Source organism: Ovis canadensis, chromosome 23 (genome assembly GCF_042477335.2).
Source record: "Ovis canadensis isolate MfBH-ARS-UI-01 breed Bighorn chromosome 23, ARS-UI_OviCan_v2, whole genome shotgun sequence".
In the NCBI taxonomy this organism is placed as follows: domain Eukaryota; kingdom Metazoa; phylum Chordata; class Mammalia; order Artiodactyla; family Bovidae; genus Ovis; species Ovis canadensis.
In genome coordinates, this window is record NC_091267.1 from 52,101,300 (window position 1) to 52,119,666 (window position 18,367).

The following is an 18,367-nucleotide window of genomic DNA, read 5'->3' on the forward strand; positions in this document are numbered from 1 at the left end:
GGTGGAGAAATGCCCTGCAGCGAGCGGCCCCCTCCTCCCCGGCAAGGTGCAGGGGGCTGGGGGCGGGGGTTGGGAAAGCGGCCGGTGGACGTGCCGGGGACTGCCGTTCAGCTCCCCTCCCCCTCTGGGACCCTGTCGCAATTAGAAATCCGTCCGCGCCCCGGCCCGGGGGCGGCGTTGGGGGGCGTTTAGCCGCGAGGACCGCACACCCGGAGAGGGGCGCGGCGGCCCCCGGGTCTCCGGGGGTCGCAGAAGTGCGCCCCAGGCGGCGGAAGGGGTAGGAGAAGCCGGCTAGCGGTCCGGGGAGCCCAGCCCGGAGTTCCTCCACTGGCAAGAGCAGCGGCGACCGCGCGGCTGGGAAAAGCCACTGGGAACTCGGCGGTGGCGGCGGCCCGGGCTCCCGTGGCCCTGGCCGCAAGCGCGCGCCCCAGCCCCCGGCGCAGCCCGGCGTTACCTTGCCGCTGCCCGCAGTCCGGCCCTCGGTCGCCGCGGCCGTCCGTCGGTTCCCGCGAGCTTCGGAGGCAGGACGAAAGAGGTGTCCCCGTGGCCGGGACAGGCTCTTAGCGACGCGAGGCGAAGGACTCGAGAGAGAAGCCGAGGCGGCTGCGACCGCTCCCGCTGCGGATGCCGCCGATTCCCCGGGGCCGGAGGTGTCGGAGAGGCCGGGTCCTCGGGATTGCGGCGCCCGGAGCGCAGCGCTCGCCTCTGGCGCGGAGGCTCAGTGGCGGGACGCGGTGGGCTGGGGCGGCGAGGCTGGGCTGGTCACCCGCCCCTGGGTGCATGTTAATACGGTGGGGAGGAGGAGTCCCGCGCTTCCTCCGCCCAACCGCCGGAGCCGGCGGGCGAGTGACGGCCGAGGCCCGGAGCCCGCGCTCCCACCCGCCCCGGCTACTACGGTGCGGCCACCAGCCCTGGCCGCGGCCCGGCACGTGCGCCTGGGCCGCGGGGAGGCGCCCGGCGTCCTGCGGGTGATGCCCGCTCCGCCTCCGGGCGGCAAGTGCGCTCACACGGGACGCAGAGGCCAGCCCCGCATCCCAGCGAAGGAACCGGGAGGCGGCCGCGCGTTGGTGGGCGTGCCCCGTGCGTTCCCCGGCGCTGCATCCGCGGAGAATGGAACCTGCCCCGCCTCACCTGCCAGCTCTGGTCCCCTAATCTTATCAGGAGCGCTCCACACTTTCTGTCACAGGAGAACACGTAGGCGGGTAAAGGGTTTGCCCTTTTCTCTCCATCCTCGGGGTCCCTAGTAGAATTTTTGAAAACGCAATCGCCAGGGAGGAGCCCGGGTTGTGGACCTAGTCTAGACTCACCAGGACCGCCTGCTCACACTCCATGCCCTTACTTCCAAACAGTTATTCCTCAGAGCCTCAGTTTCCCCATCTGTACAACTGAAGGCCATTGTACAACTGTACAATCTGAAGGCTCTTGGGGGCAGCAGGGGGGGGGATTGTAGATTAGATTACACAATATATATTCTACCGGTTTCTCTAGGTATTTAGAGAAAACCAAAAATAATAGGGAAATGAATTCCTTTTCTTCCTGTCCTCTGACCTCAGTAAACGCTCAGCTCTCCATCTCAACTGCTTTTGGGAGCCACGCCCATTCGCATAGGCTGAGGACCACAAGTCCACGAGCTCTGAAAGTAAAAAAAAATCCTTAAGGCTTCTAAGTAAGAATAGAAATAAATATTCTGTGAATAGGTGAAATTTGGGTCAAAGAGAGAATGGAGTCAATCAATTGTTTATCGAGCTCCTGCGCAACCCACTTAAGTACTAGGTTCTGGGTGATAAGAGTTAAAATAGTGGTTAATCACAGTCTTCCGGTCTCCCTCAATAAAGAACGGGCGACTTCACGGAGAAGGTCTGTCCTTTGTTCTACGGCTGCCAGAGAGAACGTTATGCCAGAGAGTATATAATCTTCTTTATGTAATTGTACCCATAAACTTATAGCATAAGATTTAGCATCTGCTTTGTGTGATATCTAATTATAAATATTAATAGAATATCCTTTTTAAAGAAAACACTTCTAAAAATGCAGAGACGTGAAAAACAGTTTCCATAAAAATATGACTCAGATAAATAGTCACTTTTTCGCAATTTCACTGAGTGATTTTCCATTAAAGAGGGGGGAAAAAAATCTTTAAACCACTAAACACTCAAAGAAATGGAGGTAAATCCTCAGAATAGTAGTACCGTGATTATAATGCTTTAACAAAGCTCCAAAGGATATTGCCAGCCAATTCCTACTATGTAGGAGCATTGGTTTTTCAAATAAGACTCCACTCAGTTCAGTTCAGTCGCTCAGTCATGTCTGACTCTTTGCGACCCCATGGATGCTGCATGCCAGGCCTCCCTATCCATCACCAAGACGCCATGAAAAGGCCAAATACTGACATAGGAAAAATAGCCTTCATAATCTAGAGAGCAACTACCTTGCATTCCCAGATTCGTAAGTATGTTTAATCCATAGAATTTTTAATGTGGTCACATAAGTAAGAAGACCATTATAACTGTCAGGCCCTAAATCAAATTATGTGACTTTAGTGAATAAATTTGCTTGAGCAGAAAATCAATTTCCCTACAAAATTCTTATGGTAGATTCAACCAGGTAACAACAATATTTATATAACCCTGCTCTTGTTAGGGCTTACTGATTGTAAGTGACAGAAACCTAACTTGGCAACTGAAGAGTATTTATTGAAAAGTATTTATTGGAAAGATATTGAAAACTTTGCAGTCTTGAAACAGGCAGAGTTTGAGGCAATATTGTAGCTCTAGGAAGTTAGAATGGAGAAGGTAATGGCAACCCACTCCAGTACTCTTGCCTGGAAAATCCCATAGATGGAGGAGCCTGGTGGGCTGCAGTCCATGGGGTCGTGACTTCACTTTCACTTTTCACTTTCATGCACTGGAGAAGGAAATGGCAACCCACTCCAATGTTCTTGCCTGGAGAATCCCAGGGACAGGGGAGCCTGGTGGGCTCCCGTCTATGGGGTCGCACAGAGTTTAACACAACTGAAGCGACTTAGCAGCAGCAGCAGCAGCAGCAGCAGCAGCAGCAGCAGCAGCAGGAAGTTAGAAAGAGCAGTTTTGTTTAGTGTTGCAGTCAATGAAATTTACAGTTTACAGTCAGTAAATGCAACTACTATTTTGAACCTCACATTACTGGAGCAAGATTCAAGTAACAGAGCAGAGCATTTGACTAGTCAAACTTAGATGAGGCACAACTCCTTGACTGGACCTTGTCAAGGATAGCCTTGTCAAGGAAAGATAGAAAGAGGGGTAGGAAACATTTGGTTCTTTGATTTCCAGAATGAAAGGCAGGTACCTGGATTTTTTGTGTTTCCAAAAATACATATGATTGGAGATAGTAATTCCTCAAAACAATTTACGGGAACTTTTAAGAAGGAGAATTTGATGCTGAGGCTGAAAAAAGATCAATGTCTGTTACATTGTCTGGCTGTGAAATTTACCCTGTAATGCTTAGTTATTTGGATATAAGCAATGATGTTGTACAAGTAAAACTGAAAGTTTGTTTCAGTTAAAGAATGCTACTTAATATTTCATGTATGGCCAATTACCTTATTAATATAAGCATTCATTGTTGTTGTTGTTTTAGTTGCCAGACAAGCCTGACTCTTTGCAACCTCATGGACTATAGCCCGCCAGGCTGTGCGTCCATGGGATTTCTCAGGCAAGAATGCTGGAGTGGGTTGCCATTTCCTTCTCCAGGGGAGCTTTCCAACCCAGGGATTGAATCCGTTCTCCTGCTTGATAGGCAGATTCTTTACCACTGAGCCACCTGGGAAGCCTAATAGAAGCATGAAAGTGTTAGTCATTCAGTGGTGTCTAACTCTTTGTGACTCCATGGACTATAGCCCTCCAGGCTCCCCTGTCCATGGGATTTTCCAAGCAAGAATACTGGAGTGGGTTGCCATTTCCTCCTTCAGGAAATCTTCTCCACCCAGGGATCGAACCGTTGCAGGCAGAGTCCTTAATGTCTGAAGCATAGGAACTATTATAAGAACTACTACTGGAACCCAGGGTGAGCAGCTATGTTCATTTCTTGTCAAGGATAGTATAGTAGCTGTATTATAGTGGCCCTGGAAAGGTGTCCACATCCTAATACCTGGAGCCAATGAATGTTATCTTACATGGAAATTTGCAGATGTGATTAAGTAAAGGGTTTTGAGATGGGAAGTTTATCCCAGATTACCTCAGTAGGCACAATACAATCAAAAAAGCTCTTACAAGAGGAAAACAAGAAAGTCAAAGGCAGAAGAAACAGAGGGGATAATGGAAGCAGAGGTTGGAGAAATGCATTTTGAAGACAGAGTAAGGAGGTCATGTGCAAAGGGATACAGAAGCAAGAAAAGTGAAAGAGTCTCTCCTAGAGGCTCCAGAACTCATGCCAGGCTGCTAACATATTGATTTTATCCTAAGTCGATTTCCGATTTCTGATTTCCAGGACTGAAAGATAATAAATTCATGTTGCTTTAAACCACCAAGTTTCTATAACAGCAACTGGAGGAAACAACTAATCCAACATCCTTCCCAGAGCACATGTTGTTAGCAGGTGGCATGAAAGCATTTACTGTAGAAGAAACACAGAAAGGTATAGCTACTTCTGAAGAAGATAGCTCAAAGGAGGCTAAGTCAGCAATAAGCTGGCAAGAGCAGGAAATTAGAAACCACAGACAGACAGGGTTCCTATTCAGGAGCTTCCATTGCTATGGTTAAATCAATATGGTGGCATCCCCCTAGACCACCACGTGGTCAAACAGGTAAAATCCCATTAAAAGGAAATAAGAAAAACTCGAAGGGCAACATGAACAGTAAAGTGTGAAACACATATGAGTTTTCTTCTACATTAACAAAGTGTTCTCGCTGAGTCTCATGATTTTAAGTAATATTTAAATGGTGATTCCGTATCTGTATCTTCAGCCTTGACCTCTCAGCTGGGTTTCATACTTGACCATCCAAAGACCTGCTGGACACGTTCACTTGCAACTTTCACTGGCACCCAGGTCCAAATTAATCTCATCATTCTCTGCTCTTTCTATCCAGACTTTCATTCCTTTACCTGTTATCCTCTATGGACTCATGGCATCTTATACCAAGTTATCAACACCAGAAATCTGTGAGTTATTCTAGACTTACACATGCACCAATCACCTAATTCATCACCCAACACTATTAACTTCTCCTACCATCTGAACTTACCTCTTTTTTTTTAAAAAAAAAAAAAGTCTGTCTCTTAAAAACTTTTTTTATTTGGCTATGTTAGGCTTCCCAGATGATGCTCATAGTAAAGATCGCATCTGCCAATGCAAAAGACACAAGAAACTCAGGCTTAATCCCTGAGTGGGAAAGATCCCCTGGAGGAGGAAATGGCTACCTACTCCAATATTCTTGCCTGGAGAATCCCATGGATGAAGGAGCCTGGCGGGCTACAGTCCATAGGGCTGCAGAGTCAGACATGACTGATGCAACTTAGCACATTTTGGGTCTCAGTTGCAGCTTGCAGAGATGATCTTTGTTGCATCATTCGGGCTCCAGAGTGCTCAGTAAACTGTGGTACGCAGCCCTTACTTGCCCTGTGGCACATGGGACCTTAGTTCCCTGATCAGAAATTAAGTCCGTGTCCCTTGCATTGCAAGGTAGATTCGTAACCCCTGGACCACCAGGGAAGTCCCCCATTTGAACTCATCTTGGAATCCCTCCTAAATTTCCATTTCTATTATATACTCTCTTTGTATATTATATATCTCTATAAGACTTGGTCATCTCACCCTGGCTTTTATCGTCTTCTCTCCTATGCAGATGACACCACCCTTATGGCAGAAAGTTAAGAACTAAAGAGCCTCTTGATGAAGGTGAAAGAGGAGAGTGAAAAAGTTGGCTTAAAGCTCAACATTCAGAAAACTAAGATTATGGCATCTGGTCCCATGGCAAATAGATGGGGAAACAGTGGAAACAGTGTCAGACTTTATTTTGGGGGGCTCCAAAATCACTGCAGATGGTAACTTCAGCCATGAAATTAAAAGATGCTTACTCTAGGTTGTCTATGACCAAACTAGACAGTATGTTAAAAAGCAGAGACATTACTTTGCCAACAAAGGTCCATCTAGTCAACGCTATGGTTTTTTCAGTGGTTATGTATGGATGTGAGAGTTGGACTGTGAAGAAAGCTGAGCACTGAAGAACTGATGCTTTTGAACTGTGGTATCAGAGAAGACTCTTGAGAGTTCCTTAGACTGCAAGGAGATCCAACCAATCCATCCTAAACGAAATCAGTCCTGAGTATTCATTGGAAGGACTGCTGTTGAAGCTGAAACTCCAATACTTTAGCCACCTGATAAGAAAAACTGACTCATGTGAAAAGACCCTGATGCTGGGAAAGATTGAGGTGGGAAGGGAAGGGGACAACAGAGGATGAAATGGTTGGATGGCATCACCGACTCAATGGACATGGGTTTGGGTGGACTCCGGGAGTTGGTGATAGACAGGGAGGCCTGGCGTGCTGCAGTCCATGGGGTCACAAAGAGTCCCTCACGACTGAGCGACTGAACTGAACTGAACTCCTTTCTCCAAGTCTTGCCTCCTTTTCATTGCAGCAAAATGATCTTATAAAAATACGACTCAGACAACGTTACACCTATGGTTTAGTGCCTTATAAATTTATAAAGTTCAGTTCCTTGGCATGATATACAGGGCTCTCTATAAACTTGCTTTTATCTCTGTCTTTGGCCTTCACTCTTATGATTTATACATTATGCTTCAGTAAACCAGATTGCAGCTTATAATGCCATTCATGTAACATGCTCTGGAATATTTCCGTAGCTTTCTCATACTAATCTTTCTGTCTTGCATGCCTCTCTCTGCTTTTGCTGTCTAGTATTTATTTCTCCTTCAAGGCTTGCTTCAGGGGATCTCATGCCTGAATCATCAGGTTGGATTAAGTCTTGCCCATGCTCACTGAACCTACTATTATCTTGGTTTGTATGAGTTTATATTAAGTTTTTCAGGTTATTTGGGTTGTATTTTTGAGACTGAGCTATTTCTATATGGATCCCCAATACCTAGCATAGCAATTGCCTCTCAGTAGAAAATCAATGTATATTTGTGGGATTGAATTAACCTGAACAGCCTTGAGAATATTTTGTGATGTCCATATATATATATATATTAATATAAGGTAGAAGAGCCCATGTGTGATGTAATATAACCTATAGCCAAACTTTAAAACCCATCACTCGTCAGGTTTAATAAATGGAAAGCTTTCGTTTTCATGCTAAACGCATGCCAAAAACAAAAGTTGAGGAAACACATATGAAGACATTGTGTCTAGTTTTTCATTTTAAAAGCCAATCCAGTGAAGGGAAATGGCCTTTTAATCCTCAAATGGTTTTCTGTGAACATTTTTGCTTTGTTTATTTATTTATATTTGGCTGCGCTGGGTTTTCGCTGCTGTGCGCAGACCTTCTGCAGTTGCTGCGACTGGAGGCTCCTCTGCTGCACTGTGCGGGCTTCTCATCGCAGTGGCTTCTCTTGTTGCAGAGCACAGGCTCTAGGGTGCACAAGGTTCAGTAGTTGTGGCACCTGGGCTCAGTAGTTGTGGCACACAGGCTTAGTTGCCCTACACTATGTGGAATCTTCCTAACCCAGGGATCAAACCTATGTCCTTTGTGTTGGCAGGTGGGTTCTCTACCACTGAGTCATCAACTGATTTAGCTTCTGTCCCAAGTCTTCTTTTTATACCTTTTCATTCTTGTTTGCCTGGAGAAGGAAATGGCAACCCTCTCCGGTATTCTTGCCTGGGAAATCCCATGGACGGGGGAGCTCAGCGGGCTACCTACAGTCCATGCAGTAGCAAAGAGCTGGACACGACTGAGCACACATATACACATTCTCATTTACACATTAATGTACACACTGGGTCCCTTTCCGGCGCCTCCCCAACACCCTCTTTTACACCTATTGCAATGTGGTGTGAGCCCTGTGTACTGCAAGCTGACTTTGCTCCATAAAGGCGATACAACTCTCCCAACAAGAAGACCCATTTTCTTGATGTCGCTCCCATTTTCTTGATCTGCTGTTTAGAATTTTGTGCAGTACCTACCTGATTTTTCAAAATTTCCGCTAGAAACGATCATTATTTTACTATCTCCTGATTTTCCTTCTAGTTCTCTGCTTCCAAATCTTCCTACCAGCTCTCCCAAGCTGTAATTATTTGTGCCCCGAAGGTGGTGGCTGAGGCCACAGGTGAGAGTGAGATCACTGAAGAGAAAGGACCTTGGCCAGGACCCCAGGGAGTCTTGGCTGTGCCCACTGGTGAAGGAGGAAGAGCCCGACAATAGAGATGGGAAGAAACTCAGGAGAGCAGTGCCATGGGATGGGCAGTGCCACAGAGACCAGAGGAGAACATTTTAGGAGATAGGTTTTGGTGCTGAATTTCAAACCAGCACTTCTATACATGTAATACCTTCACCTGCAAGAAATATACAGACATCACAAATTCGATAGATACAAACCAAACGGTCCACCTGCCATCCGGAATTAACTCTTTCCCACACAGTCTTCCCACTGATGGTCCCCTCTACTATAAACCCGAATACCAAAGCCAGAAATTTAGAAGTCATTCAGATACTCCTTCTCCCAGCTTATTGACTGACTCTATCTAATTAGTTACGAAGTTTTATCAAATTCCTAAAACAGTAAGTCATCTTACTCTGTACATCCTCCTTGTCAGACCTTCACAATCTGATTCTTTCTTCATTAAATTATCAAATTGATTTATTTGAGTGCGGTGGCTTTTCACATATTGGATTAAAACTGTATTAAATTATTTTTTATCAGTTTGGAAATTAAAGTTTATAGTTAAGAATGAAAATGAATGAATTCAAGAACAATAAATGCAAAAAAGGACATAGGTTCACCCACATATACAAGAGACTGCTAATGTGTGTGTGTGTGCATATATATATATATAGAGAGAGAGAGAGAGAGAGAGAAGATGCCCCTAAGCCAACTACATATCATCATATAGTAAAAGGAGGAGAAAGAATATCTTGATAACTAAAAAAATTACTATATTATGGTATACATTTTGAGAAAAGACACTACAGTTTGTTGTTGTTGTTTAGAAATACTATATTTAAGAGTTCCCTTTAAAACAATCCCAATCTTTAAAATTTAACCAAAGAGATGAAAGACCTTACACTGAAAACTATAAGACATTGATAAAAGAAATTGAAGAAGACACAAATAAATGGAAAGAGTTTCTAAGTTCATAGATTGGAAGAATTAATAAAATGTCCACAGTGCCCAAACAAGCTACTGATCCAACGTAATCCCTAGCAAAATTCCAACAGCATTTTTTCCAGAAATGAGAATTCCCAGCATTTCTCCCATTTTTGAGCCAGAACTTCGGAAGATGGTGATGGACAGGGAGGCCTGGCGTGCTGCGATTCATGGGGTCGCAAAGAGTCGGACACGACTGAGCGACTGAACTGAACAAAATTGCTTGTAACTCTATCAATATTTTTAAAAGATATAGTTTAAGTATTTAATATTCTGCTAATTTGATTTTGAATTGTAAGTGTCAAGTATTCTGTTTAAGGGTGGTTTATGTTTTATTATACTTTGCTGAAAAGAAAAAAATTACATTTTTAGAATGTTTTTATGAATAAATTGAATGTACTGAAAATAAAAATTAAATTAAAAAAAAAGAAATAGAAAAACCCATCCTAAAATTTATATGGAACCACAAAAACCCCTGAATAGCCAAAGCAATCTTGAGGAGTGAAGGGTTTGGACCCCACATCTATCAATCTAACATTTTTAAAAATTTTATTTGAAGTAGAGCCTGAAGTCAGGCAAGTTGATTCCTCCAGTTCCATTCTTCTTTCTCAAGATTGCTTTGGCTATTCGAGGTTTTTTGTATTTCCATACAAATCTTGAAATTATTTGTTCTAGTTCTGTGAAAAATGTGGCTGGTAGCTTGATAGGGATTGCATTGAATTTGTAAATTGCTTTGGGTAGTATACTCATTTTCACTATATTGATTCTTCCAATCCATGAACATGGTATATTTCTCCATCTATTAGTGTCCTCTTTGATTTCTTTCATCAGTGTTTTATAGTTTTCTATATATAGGTCTTTAGTTTCTTTAGGTAGATATATTCCTAAGTATTTTATTCTTTTCGTTGCAATGGTGAATGGAATTGTTTCCTTAATTTCTTTTTCTACTTTCTCATTATTTGTGTATAGGAATGCAAGGGATTTCTGTGTGTTGATTTTATATCCTGCAACTTTACTATATTCATTGATTAGTTCTAGTAATTTTCTGGTGGAGTCTTTAGGGTTTTCCATGTAGAGGATCATGTCATCTGCAAACAGTGAGAGTTTTACTTCTTCTTTTCCAATTTGGATTCCTTTTATTTCTTTTTCTGCTCTGATTGCTGTGGCCAAAACTTCCAGAACTATGTTGAATAGTAGCGGTGAAAGTGGACACCCTTGTCTTGTTCCTGACTTTAGGGGAAATGCTTTCAATTTTTCACCATTGAGGATAATGTTTGCTGTGGGTTTGTCATAGATAGCTTTTATTATGTTGAGGTATGTTCCTTCTATTCCTGCTTTCTGGAGAGTTTTTATCATAAATGGATGTTGAATTTTGTCAAAGGCCTTCTCTGCATCTATTGAGATAATCATATGGTTTTTATTTTTCAATTTGTTAATGTGGTGAATTACATTGATTGATTTGCGGATATTGAAGAATCCTTGCATCCCTGGGATAAAGCCCACTTGGTCATGGTGTATGATCTTTTTAATGTGTTGTTGGATTCTGATTGCTAGAATTTTGTTGAGGATTTTTGCATCTATGTTCATCAGAGATATTGGCCTGTAGTTTTCTTTTTTTGTGACATCTTTGTAAGAAAGCTGTGGTACATATACACAATGGAGTATTACTCAGCCGTTAAAAAGAATTCATTTGAATCAGTTCTGATGAGATGGATGAAACTGGAGCCGATTATACAGAGTGAAGTAAGCCAGAAAGAAAAACACCAATACAGTATACTAACACATATATATGGAATTTAGGAAGATGGCAATGACGACCCTGTATGCAAGACAGGGAAAGAGACACAGATGTGTATAACGGACTTTTGGACTCAGAGGGAGAGGGAGAGGGTGGGATGATTTGGGAGAATGACATTCTAACATGTATACTATCATGTGAATTGAATCCCCAGTCTATGTCTGACGCAGGATGCAGCATGCTTGGGGCTGGTGCATGGGGATGACCCAGAAAGATGTTATGGGGAGGGAGGAGGGAGGGGGGTTCATGTTTGGGAATGCATGTAAGAATTAAAGATTTTAAAATTTAAAAAATAAAAAACTAAAAAACAAAAAACAAAAAAAAAATTTTATTTGATTGATGTATAGTTGATTTACAGTGTTATGTTCATTTCTACAAATGTACAGCAAAGTGATCCAATTATACATATATAGGTATACTTTTAATTTTTATTTTATATTAGGGTATAGTTGATTTAGAATATTGTTTTAGTTTCAGATGTACAATAAAGTGATTCAGTTATACATGTACGTATATATCACTCCAACATTTAAGACAATCACTGGGGAAGAAGGCCTCCAAAACACCTAGCTTTGAAATGCCAACAGGCTTGAGTCCAGGGACCCACAAGACGATAGCGAAGAAAATTCCTGATAGGTATCTGGCCTATCACCCTGAGGGCTCAGCACTGAGGAAGCAGGAAAATCACCCATTTCCCAGTCTTTCTCTTCAAAAGGTTATCTACAGTCTTTAAAAGCTGCTGCCTTAGGGTCAGGCTTCTAAGTCAGCAGTTACTAAGGGCTGACTGTGGTCCTCCCCACAGGCCAGGGAAGCCAGTGGACACCTCTCGTACTTCTTCCCTCCAACCTGCTGAGCAACACCAGCAAGGTGCGGGTGTCTCCATGGAAGGAGTTTTGTATACGTATCTGTGACTCCAGCTTTCATGTCTGTCACCCAAGGGAGTGGCCTGGATTTCCTGGCCCGAATAGTCAATGGGGCTTGCATTCACGAGTCCCCTAGGATTCTAGCAAACAAAGAAGCAGTTCCTAATGAGCCTGGGAGCATCCCCACACCACTGCTCTAGACCTCAGCCCAGCAAAGAGGAAGTAGGCAAAAAGGCCCATCCCAGTCTTTCCCTGGAAGGGACTTACAGTACAGTCTTCCCAGCTGCTGCCGAAGGGTCCAGCTTCCAGTCAACCTGCATCTAGTGAAGACTGCCATCCTCCCCTTTAAAACACAGATAGATCCTGGCACAGCCCCAACAACTGGGGACCACCAAGAGCAAAGGAGGAGGCTTGGAAATCACCACAGTTTGAGAGACAGCTCTGACGTTGTGCCAGACTGATAGCAGCCCTGTTAGCAATATCTGAGGTACAGAAGCAACTTGAATGTCCATCCACAGAATGGATAAAGTGTGGTACAGATATACCATGGAATATTACGCAGCCTTTAAAAAGGAAATCCTGCCATTTGCCACACCATGGATGAAACTGCAGGGCCTTACACTAAGTGAAATAAGCCAGAGAGAGAATGAAAAAATATTTCATGGTATCACTTATATGTGGAATTGCTTAAAAAAAAAAGTCAAACTCATAGAAACAGAGTAGAAAAGTGATTGTCAGGAGCTGTGGGGTGGAAGAAATCGAGAGAGGCTGATCAAAGGGAACAAACTTTCAGCTATATGATAAATAAGATCTGAGGATTTTATGCAGTGGATTGGCCAAAAAGTTTGTTTGGGTTTTTCCATAAGATATTACAAATAACCCAAATGAACCTTAGGGCCAACCCAATATAATGTGGTGACTGTACCATAGTAGTTGATACCACTATTTTGTAAATAACTGAAATTTGCTGAGAGTAGAACTGAAGTATTCTCACCAAATAAATAAAATGAATAATATGTGAGGTGATGGATGTGTTAATTAATCCAATGTTGGGGATCCTTTCACAATACATTTGTATCAAGTCATCATGATGTGTAGTTTGAATATCTTACCATTTATTTGCCAATTATACCTCAATAAAGCTGAAAAAACAGTTCTCCCTCAAGTATTTTAATTGAGCAAGACATTTTACCCTTTTGAGATATTGGTTATAATTATGTATCTTCTAATTTCTCTAGAGACATAAATGCTCTTGACAGACTACATTAAGTAAAATTGTTTAAAAACAAATAATAGGATCAGAATTTGACCTTTAATTTTACAATGCAAAATATCCAGTCAACTGAAAGAATACATCATTACATTATTAGTCTCAATAATTCTTTTTTGCATTACAGTTAATTTGATTGCTTTTTTCAACTCCATTTCTTATTTAAAATTTTCACATAAAGATAGATATGAACTTGATATGTCTGGAGGGAAAATGTCACTTTAAACATTATCTCTGTTTAAGAGAATCTAGATTAAAGAATGATTTATAAAGTTGAAATGACCTCAAATTAGCATAAACCAGCAGGTAAACCATCAATGAGCATGTACACTTTTGCAGAATTGTTTTGCTTTTATTGCTGTGTTCAAAAGCAAAATATCTTCCTTTTTTAGTGAAAGAATGTGTAATTTAAGGAAAGTAAGCAATAAATTCCCAGTGATCATGTGGATAGCTAAGTAAATTACATGCAAAAAATTCTGTAAATAAGCCATATTCTCTTGAGAATCAGTTTCTGTCAGTTTCTGTAGATACAAATTTGTCACAGGATAAAATTTACTGAATCTTCAGAAGCATAGCTCCTAGATGGGCATTATTAATATTGATAAAAATATGTCCATTTTAAAATATTTTAAGACACATTTTAAAATACGGTGAGCATACATTCATCTCTGGGAAGCTACAAAAATTAAGGTAGATTTCCTAGATGTTAAGATTCTGTGTGGAGTGTTACAGGCTCAGTCGTGTCAAATTCTTTGTGACCCCCATGGACTGTAGCCTGCCAGGCTCCTCTGTCCAAGGGATTCTCCAAACAAGAATACTGAAGTAGGCTGCCATTTCCTTCTCTAGGGGTCTGTGTCTAATATTACTTCTTTCAAAAGATATCAATCTTAGTCATTTTTACTATACTCAACTTCAGAATACTTGAAGAAAAAAGAAAAAAAGACATGCCTCTGTCCTTAAGAATCTGTTGTTTAGTTCCTAAGTCATGTCTACCTCTTTTGTGATCCCATGGCCAGGCTCCTCTGTCCATGGGGTTTTCCAGGCATGAATACTGGAATGGGTTGCCATTTCCTTCTCCAAGGGATCTTCCCAATCCAGGGATCGAATCCCCGTCTCCTGCATTGGCAGGTGAGTTCCTTACCACTGAGCCACCAAGGAAGCCCATCCTTAAGAATGCTTCACTCTAAAACAGAAATTAATGGAGTAATATTGATAAAATGCAGAGTCTGATGCTTGTTGGAAAGTTGGCATTCAAGAAATGGTAGCTGATGACATCCTTAGGGATGATGACTATTATAATTTTGTAAGCATTAGTATTTAGAGTCATAACGAATCACATAAGAATTCACATATCAGTAACCTTAACTCTGAACTGTAACTCTGAACTAAGCTCTATATAACAAATGGATATTACTAAGACTATATCCTAGAGCTCATTTGAATATTTCTCAGACTTTCATTCTCCATCTGCACAGGGAATATGGCAGAAACATGCTAGCTGTTCACCAAAATTTGGTTTCTGCTTCTTCCTAGGCCATGGCCATAAGACTGTGTCCTGGTGAAGTGAATGTTGCTAGTGAATGATACATGCTACTTCCAAACCTGGCCTATAGAAACCAGTCAAAATATTCTGCACTTACTCTTTCTGCATGTAAACAATCTGTCTGCAATGCAGGAGACCTCGGTTTATTTTTTGGGTTGGGAAGATCCACTGGAGAAGGGATAGGTTATCCACTTCAGTATTCTTGGGCTTCCCTGGTGGCTCAGCTGATAAAGAATCCACCTGCAATGTGGGAGACCTGAGTTCAATCCTGGGCTGGGAAGATCCCCTGGAGAAGGGAACAGCTATCCACTCCAGTATTCTGGCCTGGATAATTCCATAAACTGTATAGTCCATGGGATCATAAAGAGTCAGATACAACTAAGCAACTTTCACTTTTCACTTTCAGCTGAATACTGATGCTTGCGGTGTGTCTTTTACTGTATGTCAAAGACCCCAAAAAGCTCCCCCAAACCACCTACTCTCTGCTACCAATTGGACACTACATGATAAATAAATAAGTAAATTTCCATTTCACTTAGCTATTAAGATTTGGAGACTTTAACAGCTATAGAATTAGGGATAATTCATTTAATACAATGAATTGTGTGCATGCTAAATCGCTTCAGTCACGTCTGACTCTTTACGACCCTAGGGACTGTGGCCTGCCAGGCTCCTCTGTCCATGAGATTCTCCAGGCAAGAATACTGAAGTGGGTTGCCATACCCTTCCTCATGGGATCTTTCCGACCCAGAGATCAAGCATACATCTGTCTCCTGCATCGGCAAGGGTGTTCTTTACCACCAGCACCACCTGGGAAGCCCCAGTACAATAAATAAAGGAATGCAAAAATCCAATATGTCTGGCCAGTGGTAAAGAATCCGCCTGCCAATGCAGGAGACTCGGGTTCTATCCCTGGGTTGGGAATATTCCCTGGAGAAGGAAATGGCAACCCACTCCAGTATTCTTGCCTGGAAAAATCCCATGGACAGAGGAGTCTGATGGGCTACAGTCTAAGGGGTTGCAAGAGTCAAACATGACTTAGCGACTAAACCACCACCGAGTGAAGAATAACGAGGTGGCCAGAAAAAGGACCTCAGAGAATTTAGACTTCAGCACAGTTCTCATCTTGGCTTTCCTGATACTGCACAGGCATTCAGACAGATTTTAGGTAGAAATGTGAATATTTTCTGTTTCAAAGCTCAGCTCTTCAAGTTTTATTTCACAGCATAACACCTTTGACTCTGCCTGGCAGGGCAGTACTCAACTTTTCAACACCCTTGAGAAACAAGAGGGTCAAGTTTTGAAGGTGCGAAAGTGCTGGCTGGCTCTGTTATACACTCACACACAGTCAGTACAGCACAAGGAAGGCCACCAGCTCAGCCTCCGTGAGCGAGATGCAGTGAGCTGTGATGGAGCTGGCGGCAGGGAGCTGCCGTGGGGTTGTGGTCAACAACCAGGCACTAAAATACTCGGCTATGCTGGAAGGCAGTACGAAGAGAGAAAACAAATTCTTAGAAAGTAGCATCCTTAGGGTTGTTTCTATTCAAATAAAGTCCCAGAAAATATTCATCCTGCGTGCTCTTGAAATCAGTAACAGGAAACCAGGGAAATAGAAAATGAAGAATTGGAAGAATAAACAGAAGGAAAGGGGGAGTTTTGGTAATCTTTTGGTTCCTAACATGATCTTGGTAGGATCATGAAGCATGACAATCAGAGGGAAGCCCATTTCTGACAGTCATACCTTAGCCTAATGAAAAATGGAACAGATTTGATCATTTTAGTGAGTTTAAGTTATTTTGGTAGAATTTTTTTTGCCTTTTTTTTGTGACGGAGATAAAAGTGGGAAAATAAAATTTCTGGTTTCACTTTTACAATGTGCCTAAGAAATGTGCTATTTTTTAAACAAATAATGTTCCACTGAGAACTTCACAAAGATGAGATTTAATTTTTAAAAATTCTATTCTGTCAAGAGCCAATACATTTTTAAAAAGCGCTTGAAGGTCACAGCAATATTACATTTCTAGAAGAGTTTTCAAATGTTTCCTCTTATTTTTGGTACTCATCTCCCCACAGACCAACAGCAAGCATTAAGCAGACCAGCTCCAGCCCATCGTCTTATTAGAGAAGCTGAGAAAGAGAATCAAGTGTCAAGGGTTTAGTCCTCTATATATTATAGGTCAAGTGGTCCACCCCAGTGCACAGAGGAGGCCATGTAACCTGGGATACCATCTAGCATCTCATCTATTTCTGCTTTTGCTGCTAAGTCACTTCAGTCGTGTCTGCTTCTGTGTGACTCCATAGACGGCAGCCCACCAGGCTCCCCCCTCCCTGGGATTCTCCAGGCAAGAACACTGGAGTGCGTTGCCATTTCCTTCTCCAATGCATGAAAGTGAAAAGTGAAAGGGAAGTCATGTCTGACTCTTCGCGATCCTATGGACTGCAGCCTACTAGGCTCCTCCATACATGGGATTTTCCAGGCAAGAGTACTGGAGTGGGGTGCCATCGCCTCCTCCGATTTCTGCTTTTAGTATTCCTCTAATGACAATCGGGCATCACTAAAGTATTTAAGGTCACTTGTCTTTGAGCCATAGGCTTCCCCTTTTCCCTCTTCAGATAATCAGTCTGTCAACCTTAGTGCCTTGGCAGGATGGGAATGGAGCTGGCTTCCTCTAGGACCTTGCTCTCCTGTATCATTGCTGGTGTGTTTCAAATGTTGCTGGAGATACGGTTATGAAGAGTTTTCCGTTGGCTGGTCCAACAAATGTCTAGTCAGTATCCTCCCCTCAGAGGCAGTGGTTACCTACAGTATACTTTTCCTTTCTCTTTAGAAGGGGTTTCATGAAGAGGGATAAGGACACCAAAGGCATGAACAAATGAGAGGGCTGTTCATTTCTGGAGAGTTCTAGATCTTTGTGCTTGAAAATCACTGGCTTTGGGAAAATCCTAAAATCGAGGTTGGGTAAGAACTAGAGTGAAAGTCTTGTGACGAGAACTAAGTAGAAGGTGGCAGTGGATGACTGTGAGACATCGTAAGTTAACATACGTAATGACACGGGGCAAATCTTCCACCTTCCTCCTGCTGTGTACCCACACTGGGCAGATGCATGAGTCCAGAGGTGGACGCACAGTCATGCTGCACCACCTCTGAAGATGCTGAAGATCACTAAGCCTGGTTGGTCCCTACTGCTGCACAGACTCGGTCCATTGGAACCATTTCACATCTTATTTGCCTTGTTTATGTTTTTGTCAAAACTCAAAGAATTGCACACCAAATTCAATTATATTGTATGAGAATTAAAATGATATCACCAAAAACAGTGACGCAAAAGACAAGAAACATAGAAGCTTTTGGGTTTGGTTAAAAAATACAAATAAAATATTAAGGATCCATAGAATTCATAAAAAGATGGGTCATAAGAAATCCACACAGACATACATTCCTGTAAAATCTCATAACACTAAGAATGAACAAATTTAAGTCTGAGAGAGAGAGAATATAAAACTTACAAAGCCAGTAAGATCCCACTGATGGAAGATTTATGAAAAATAATATATAATTCTCTATTGATCAATCCGTTATGAGTATAAAATAAA

General features: G+C 42.4%; 1 protein-coding gene across 2 annotated transcripts in view; it reads right to left on the minus strand.

The window, feature by feature from the left end:
* Nucleotides 1-1,262, minus strand: part of DLGAP1 (DLG associated protein 1) — a 791,550-nt gene extending 790,288 nt beyond the window's left edge. For both annotated transcript variants that reach the window (XM_069568351.1, XM_069568350.1), the window contains exon 1: nucleotides 455-1,262. The gene's annotated coding sequence lies outside the window, so the exon portion shown is untranslated. The remainder of the gene's footprint in view (nucleotides 1-454) is intronic.
* Between the last annotated feature and the right edge of the window lie 17,105 nt (nucleotides 1,263-18,367).